The sequence below is a fragment of the Miscanthus floridulus genome, chromosome 18 (assembly GCF_019320115.1).
Source record: "Miscanthus floridulus cultivar M001 chromosome 18, ASM1932011v1, whole genome shotgun sequence".
Classification (NCBI taxonomy): Eukaryota; Viridiplantae; Streptophyta; class Magnoliopsida; order Poales; family Poaceae; genus Miscanthus; species Miscanthus floridulus.
Window position 1 is genome coordinate 15,433,672 of NC_089597.1, and position 8,087 is coordinate 15,441,758.

The window sequence follows — 8,087 nt, forward strand, 5'->3', positions numbered from 1 at the left end:
AACCAGATTCATTCATAAGTATATCAATCGAGAAAATAAAAAAGCTTATATCCGTAGACTGGAGTGGTCTGCTCTAGACTACACAAATGGAATCGTACTCCTGTGTCAACATGTGGCATAGCTTCTAGATCGCCAGCTAACGTGGTGCTAAAACACTAGTGAGATACAGATTTGCTCGCATGGTGAGTGCAATGTACATATGGCAACTCTGATAACTTGGACGCCACAGTGCCGTCGTGAACTGAAAACCGGGATGAGGCTCCCATACCATGAATGACTAGTGCAATCTCGCTCAAGCAATGGAGTCCTTTAACACTGTTAAATTGACAGTGTCAGATCTACAGTTCAGGCTGCTTTCCCAATGCTTCCTATTCCAATGTCTTAGTGCGTCTCTTTGGTTCAGGCTTCTCCATAGTCCCTATGACCACGTGACCATCACATCTACCTTTTATAATGTCTTCAGTGTAAAGAACAGTTGTGCTATAGAACTATCAAAGATACACAATGAACGACCGAAAACGGTGACTAGAGGGAGGTGGGGTTGAACGTGAGCCGTAAAATTTTCCGCAGATTATTCGGCCGCTGTCCCAAATTCACCATCAAACACACGAAACAACCAATGTGATGTACACGACCCAAATAAGAGGGTGGATGTTCCCTAGGAACATAGCGGGACACCACAAAGCCAACACAAAAGACAGAACTCAAATCAGATCACAATCGCGCAAACTACAGAGGAAACAAATTGCCGGGCCGAAAATTCTGAGGCCCTGAACCGGAAATTCCCTGGACGAAGATAGCAGCACACACAAACTGATGAACTGAAATTGCTCCAAAAATTCAGCCACAAGCAACACTGTTGGAAGCACAAAATCAATTACGTTCACATGACTGGATTTAATTGAGCAAGCAATGATTACCAATGTTGCTTGTAGTATTCACTTGTGCAAGAACCAGCCTGTTATCCAATCAAAATCCCAAGGCAGGCACGAACTGCTGTACACTGCTGCTGCCTGGCTGCTGGTGTACGGACGGGAGACCGAGGCTCTGTTCGACAGGACTTATTGCTGCTGTCGCTGATTTATAGAACTGATTTGTTACGAGAGAAAAACACTATTTCATAATTGAAAAAGTAAAACTAATTCTGGCTTATAAGCTCCAGCGAACTGAGCCCGAAACACGGCACGGTGCCTGGGCGAGCTGCTTCCTGCGGTGGGATGCCACCAAGCACCGCCGGTGCTCCAATCGGATGAGCAAGGGAAGGAGCGCTCCTGCCGAGCGGCCCCTGCTGGCGTTGACGGACGAAGCTGCCTAGGCGAGCACCGGCTCAGCCCGGCACAGCTGCAGGCAAAGCGGAGGGGGCACTGAGGCCCAGGAGTAGGCGCCGCTCAGAAGAGCACGCTCGGTGCTTGAGCACCGGCCTGGTAGCGCTGCTGCCTTCACCCATCGGACAGAGCCAGTAAGCCAAGAACACACAGCCGACGAACACAAGCACAAAAGGGGTGGCCAAAAATCAAACGAAATCCGACTCAAAACTCCATGAATCCCTCCTAAACTTTGCACAGAGGATCACCAAGGAGTTAGTGAGCTATTCCGAAAAAATCATTGCCCAAATTCTACCCAATCTCCAGAAAAATTCACATCGAGCCAAGAACACGAAAAAATCCCCCAAAACAAAAATCGTCGATTTATCCGTGCTCGAGTCGATTCAATCAAATTAACTCTTAGGAAAGCTTCAACTCATGTCGTAGCACGAACCAACGCAAAAAGAATATACCGATTTGGACTCAAATCGATGAAACGAAAAATCCCTGAAAATCACAGAATAAGAAAAAAAGACAGATTTTGAGAGGGGAACATGAGGTGCATTCTTGAATTAGCTCAGGACGTCAGATCGCAAGCCACTCCTAGCCTAAACAAAGCTACGATAATAAGCCACTCCTCTCTTTAACCCTAGTCTGCTCTCAGCACCACGTAAATAAGAGTGACCCTTTCAAAGATGGCTGCCCAACCAACCCTTCACATATATATATATATATATATATATATATATATATATATATATATATATATATATATATGCGTCTATCAAAAGACAAAAATGCCCTCACATGAAGTACTCATCCCAAATACCTGCTAGGGGTAATTCTGTCCAAGTTTTTCTTCGTCGATCCAATGGACCCGACGCCTTCTCGACTTCGCTTCACCTCAATGCAAGCTTCGAGATACCACCACGTGTCCGCTGATCCGCCACTCCCCGGTTTTGAGGTCCAAACTGGTCAAACCCGCCACCGATGGTTTTGAGGCCCAAACCATCAAAACCGTCCACACTTGGTTTTGAGGCCCAAACCAGAAAACCGCCCTCCGATGGTTTTGAGGACGAAACCACCAAACCACTACATGGAAGTGCATAGTGCCACTATCAATCTAGCATATAGAAGTTCAGAACATAGATCCCCTAACATACAAGTTCATAACATAGTTGATCATCTAACATAGAAGTTCATAACGTAGTTCGCCTAACAATATAGAAGTCCGTAACATAGTTCAACTTTTAACACCCATGTCCGCTACCAATGAAGCAGCAAACATTTTGCAAACTGGTTTTAACATTAACTTCATGACAAGTCAACTTAAGACCCTGGTGTGTAGCATTGTGTCCTGCAGCTCTGACGTCTAGGGTTCGCGGGGAGCATTCACGCTCCCCACGTCCGTGCAGTCCCTATCCCTACGACGTCCATGAGGTGGAGTCGGCTGGGACACTGGTGGTGTATCGCGAAGCTGGCTAGTCCCAATCTCGTTGGCTACAAAGGTGGGGTCCTCGTCCATGGAGTCTACTATAACCTCAACCTGCTTGCCCTTTCCTCTATCCACCAAGGCACCTGCATGAGCACGAGCTGCCACACCATCAAAGGCACAAGTTCAACTAATTGTTGTTTAAGGTAAATAGGATTCCGTGGACAAAGGAAGGTAACCTGCAGTTGATGTTGTGGCTCTAGAGTTGGAATGGCTCGACGAACCGGCATCAAAGTGGATCAGAGTATGCTGACTGGACAAGGTCCGCTGAGCTCCAGACGTCACTGTGGCAGCAGGTGCAGAGAGTGCGTCATCTTGAATGGCCGACGACGTGCAGTTCATCTTCAACGCCATGCGCCGGCAGCTCCGTTGGATGCGCTAAAGCAATAACAAGCATTACCGACCAAATACAATAGTTAATTATTTATAACAAGTTAACCCAACATTCATGATGACGGAAGGGTTTTACTACCTGGCCGAAGGCTCGCAGTATGCTGAGTTCTTTGGGAGTCTTGGAAGTAACCTGCAACTCGTGCCCAGCATCGTTAGCTGCCAAGACTTCAAGCTGGTCGTCGCCCTGCAAAACAAAATGAAACATACACTTAGTAAACCAACAGACGGAATACAAATACGAGGTATAGGTAGCTAGGGAACAAGTCATACATATGAATGTACTATTATGCATTTCTGTGTATATAAAAAAGTTGGGTAGTAGGATTCATGAGGACATCAATTGTACACGTTGGTCCTAAAACTGCTACCTACTAGCAGCCCCATATGGTCAGATGCCTACTAACTTAAAGACAGAAGGCAAATTATGGAAAAAAAAAAAAACTATATCCAGTGATGCAACTGTGACTATATACCTCACTTGTGGCTTTCAGCAAGCTTTCATCAGTACCAATGTTAGCCAACTCAGAAAGAATCTCGGTTATAGTAGGCCTTTGCACTCGATCAGTCTCCACACATCTTAATGCTATTTTGATGCATGCCATCACTTCCTGAGACTGAGATGCATGGTTCGACACTGTAGTTGCGTGCAGCCTTTTTAGCCAGTTTCCGTGTACCTGCGAAATTGAAACATGCAAGATGCGGAAAAGGCCATGCATATACATTCGTCAAAAAGAATGTTTTAATTTCCATTACACTGGTTCCGTTTCCTTACACGCTTAACAAATTCTTCGGGTGAAGTGTCTGCACAATCAAAGTAGCCCTTCTTGCCGGCCATCATTTGTATGATTATGACGCCCAGACTAAATATGTCAAACCTCGGACTGATCTCCTGTCTAGTAATGTATTCTGGTGGCATGTATCCACTATACATTGTATCAAATACAATTATATTTAGTGAAAACTTTAAAAATAAGTTAATTAATTACTTATGAATCAATAACTTACAGTGTTCCTTTAACATAGTCAGATTGTGTTGTATGGGTTTGTCTGGAATCAAAGAGTCTTGACAAACCAAAATCACCAATTTTTGGTATCATGTATTTATCCAACAATATATTTTGAGGTTTTAAGTCCAGATGGTAAATGGGACGATTGGATCCATTATGAAGGTAATGTAAACCCTCACAAATTCCTTTGATTATTTTGTAACACGTGTCCCAATCAAGTTTGCAGGCCTCATCATCTACAAAAGTAAATAAAAAACATGTTACCTAGAAGTAAAATTTAGGTATCATTTCCAAAATGTTTCTATGGCCACATTTTTCACTAGTTTTTTATGATTGTTTCTTTTAGATAAAGGAAGTTATATTAATCTTAGACAACAAAAATTATACCAAGATATTACAATTGCTCCAAGACCACTCCCAAACTCTGCTTAGCCAGGATGTACTTAGCCAATGGTAGTAAAGAAAAATGGCATGACACGATATATTATTCCATAGCAAGCTATAACACAGAACCTAATCTTGAGTTATGTGCACCATTGAAGCAACACTTGGACTGCGATGAATTGAAGGCCCTCCAAAAGCAACACATCCAAGAAGGAAATGACATGCATGCACGTCTTCAATGCCGTGATCTAACCACTAAATGGCAGACCATAGGTCCCACTCTGAAGAGAAAATTCTTCAAACTCCATTAAACAATGCCTGACACAAGGGGAAAATATTGCTAGGTACAACAAGCTAAGGCCAAATCTAGGGATTTTCCTCTCAAACATAGGAACAAGTACCCAACAAGGATAATACAATCAAAGTTCCCAAAGGCTACTTCTCCTCCTTTCATTGTCAATGCCACCACACCACACGGTTTTGGCCAACTGCAATTGGCCATGAACTCCATGACATGTGAACCTTCTTTATATGTGTGCCACCTCATGATGACAGTGTTGCAACAAGGGCCTTAGAGAAGGGGTCCCACTCTCTCCCTCTTGTTCATTCTAGGGGTCAATTCCTGATGGCTCACATGATGGAGGGTTGCTACAACCTCTAGTCATTTATAGGCCATGCCCGTTACTTTATTATGTGTACAACACTCTGATCACCATCAAAGCTGACATTGATCACCTCTAATTAGCTTAATGACAAGGCTCCACGTAAAAGAAGAGAACATATTGGTAACCTCTAATTAGCTTGCTCTGGAACATACCGAAGATTCGAAATTCCAAGACTTCTGAATTTTGCTGCACTTTGCCTAAAGTACTGTTGTGTGCAATAGTGGCAAACCTCACCCTATGGACTCGTTGCACTAGGAAAACATCTAGAGGATAAGCGTTGATGCAATAGAGTAGCTTAATTACTCAATCATCTAGATTAGCATATGTTGTACAATCACTTTTACTTTCACTCATAGACTATAGGACATAAGGTTTGATAAGCTATAGGACATAACGAAAGAAGGCAAGCCAAATTGTCAACCATTTGTATGTAGACCAAAGGATTTATAATGAACCATGTTTTCCCCGTTTTTTAGTTGACTATGTTGTAGCAAATCTTAATACAATATATGTCTAGAGATGAATCATATGTACCAGCAAGGTGTTTGTCAAGGCTTCCACCCTGCAAGTATTCCAAGCAAAGAGCTCTATGATCCACAATGGCATAAACATGTTTTCCTTCATAGGGAACAAGTATTTGTTCTGTATGTTGGCAGTAGCCAACTAATGGTACGATGTTTTTTGTGTTGGGCCCTTGTAAGATTATTAATCTCATTCTTGAACTCCTCTTTATAAATCCATGGCACTTTGTGAATAAGTTTCTTAACAGCAATCTCTTCTCCATTGTCCAGTACTCCCTGTTGAAGATATCTTGTTATGGCACATGCAAGGATTCTTGTAGTCAACGGTAGCACTATTTGAAAAATAGAAGATGCAAGTAAAAACTATATATATACCTTGTAAACAACTCCATAGCCACCATGACCAACTATATTCTGAGGAGAAAAATTATTTGTAATACCATTCAAGAAATTGAGTGTAAACTTCCTTGTCTGATAATCAAGCTGCTCAGCAGTGTAAATCTTATTAATATCCAATTTGTCTACAATCTCCGTTATAGTAGGCCTCATCACCTCATCAGACTTCACACATTTTAAAGCTATTTTGATGCATGCCATAACTTCACATGAAGTATGTCTCCAAATTGTTTCCGGCATCCTTTTTGCCCAGAATTCATGTACCTGCAGAATTTTGAAACATAATGCCGTGGTATGCATGCTTATAGGTAAGACACAAACTAATGTGAATGAAAAATGTTTACATTGCATAATATAAGTTTTGCCCTTACAAGCTGAATAAATTCTTCAGGTGAAGTATCTGCACATTTGGAGTAACTCTCCTTTCCTGCCATTATTTGTATGATTATAACACCCAAATTGAATGCATCGTACTTTGGTGAGATTTCATATCTATTGATGTATTCTGGTGGCAAGTATACACTGCATGGTACAGAAGAAATAAATATATATTCACAAGAAGTCTTAATAAGTTAATTACTTGTGATGGTTTTTAACTTACCTTGTTTCTTCTGCTATGTTGTTAGTTGTTAGTGAGGCAAAGATTCTAGGTAAACCAAAACCTCCAATTTTGGGCATCATGTACCTATCCATCAAAATGTTTGCTGGTTTTACATCAAGATGGTAAATAGTAGGACGCTGAGGTCCGTAGTGAAGGGAGTGAAGGTAATGTAAACCCTTGCAAATTCCCATAATTATCATGTAACATGTGTGCCAATGAAGTCCACATGGTTCATCTGCAGAAATAAACGGAAAGTGTATTAATAATGTAAAGTTTCCTGAACGGTTGTATCGTTTACTTATTTTAATAAAATTAATAACCCTCCTGTTTTCCCTAAAACAAATAATGTAAAATTCAGGGGTCATTACTTTTTAATACGAAAAGTAGAGCATAATAATCATACTAGAAAGATGCTCGTCAAGGGTTGGTCCCTCCAAGTATTCGAAGCATAGAGCTCCTTCTGCCACTCTAGCAGAAACATATTCTCCCTTGTGCTCAACAGACACTTGTGCTGTGTGATGGCAGTAACCAACTAACTGGACGGTGTTCGGATGTTGGACCCATGTAAGTTCACTAATCTCATTTTTAAATTCTTCTTTGAGCATCGGTTTCAGATGAAGAAGCTTCATCACAGCAATGCATTTCCCATTGTCCTGTACTCCCTGGTAAAACGACTTTTGTTAATGTGGTAAATGGGTTTGTAATAAGTTAATTGCTCGTGGTGTTACTTGAAATATGAATGATGCATGAAGCAATTATATTATATACCTTGTAAATGGCTCCATACCTACTACGACCAATTTTGCGACCTTCAGAAAAATTGTTTGTCATATGGTTTAAATCCTCGAGTGTAAACTCCTTTACAATCGGATTCATCCGCTGCCCCTGATCGTGAAGTGCTTCCTTTTTCTCTTCATCCTTCTTCTTTTCCTCTTTATACGTCACCTCCTCGACGCTGATGACGTCTGTTGTACACAAAGCTTTCGCAGCTTGTACACAATAGCGACAGGGTCGACAAGCCCTACTACCGTAATCCTGTGATGAGTCTGATCCATTGTATCCACGGCAATGGAGTTGACACCTGAGACTCCATAGAGTCGTTCTCATCAACGAAACCACAAACAAAACAGGGCACAACTGTGGATAACTGTAGTGAAAACAGAAAAAAGAGGGCAAGTTGTACCAGAGAAGGTGGCGATTGTTTTGAGCGCCTTCACCTTTTTCCTGTCGTCGGGCACATATACTCTTAACACAATCTTCTGCAGTCATTAGAGCACAAACAAAATCAGCAACCAATGAAGCAATTAAAAAAAAAAACTGCAAA

At 41.7% G+C, this 8,087-nt stretch overlaps 1 pseudogene; it reads right to left on the bottom strand.

Annotated features, from left to right (window-relative positions):
• Window positions 1-2,340: 2,340 nt before the first annotated feature.
• Window positions 2,341-7,754, bottom strand: LOC136522183 (uncharacterized; annotated as a pseudogene).
• Window positions 7,755-8,087: the final 333 nt, after the last annotated feature.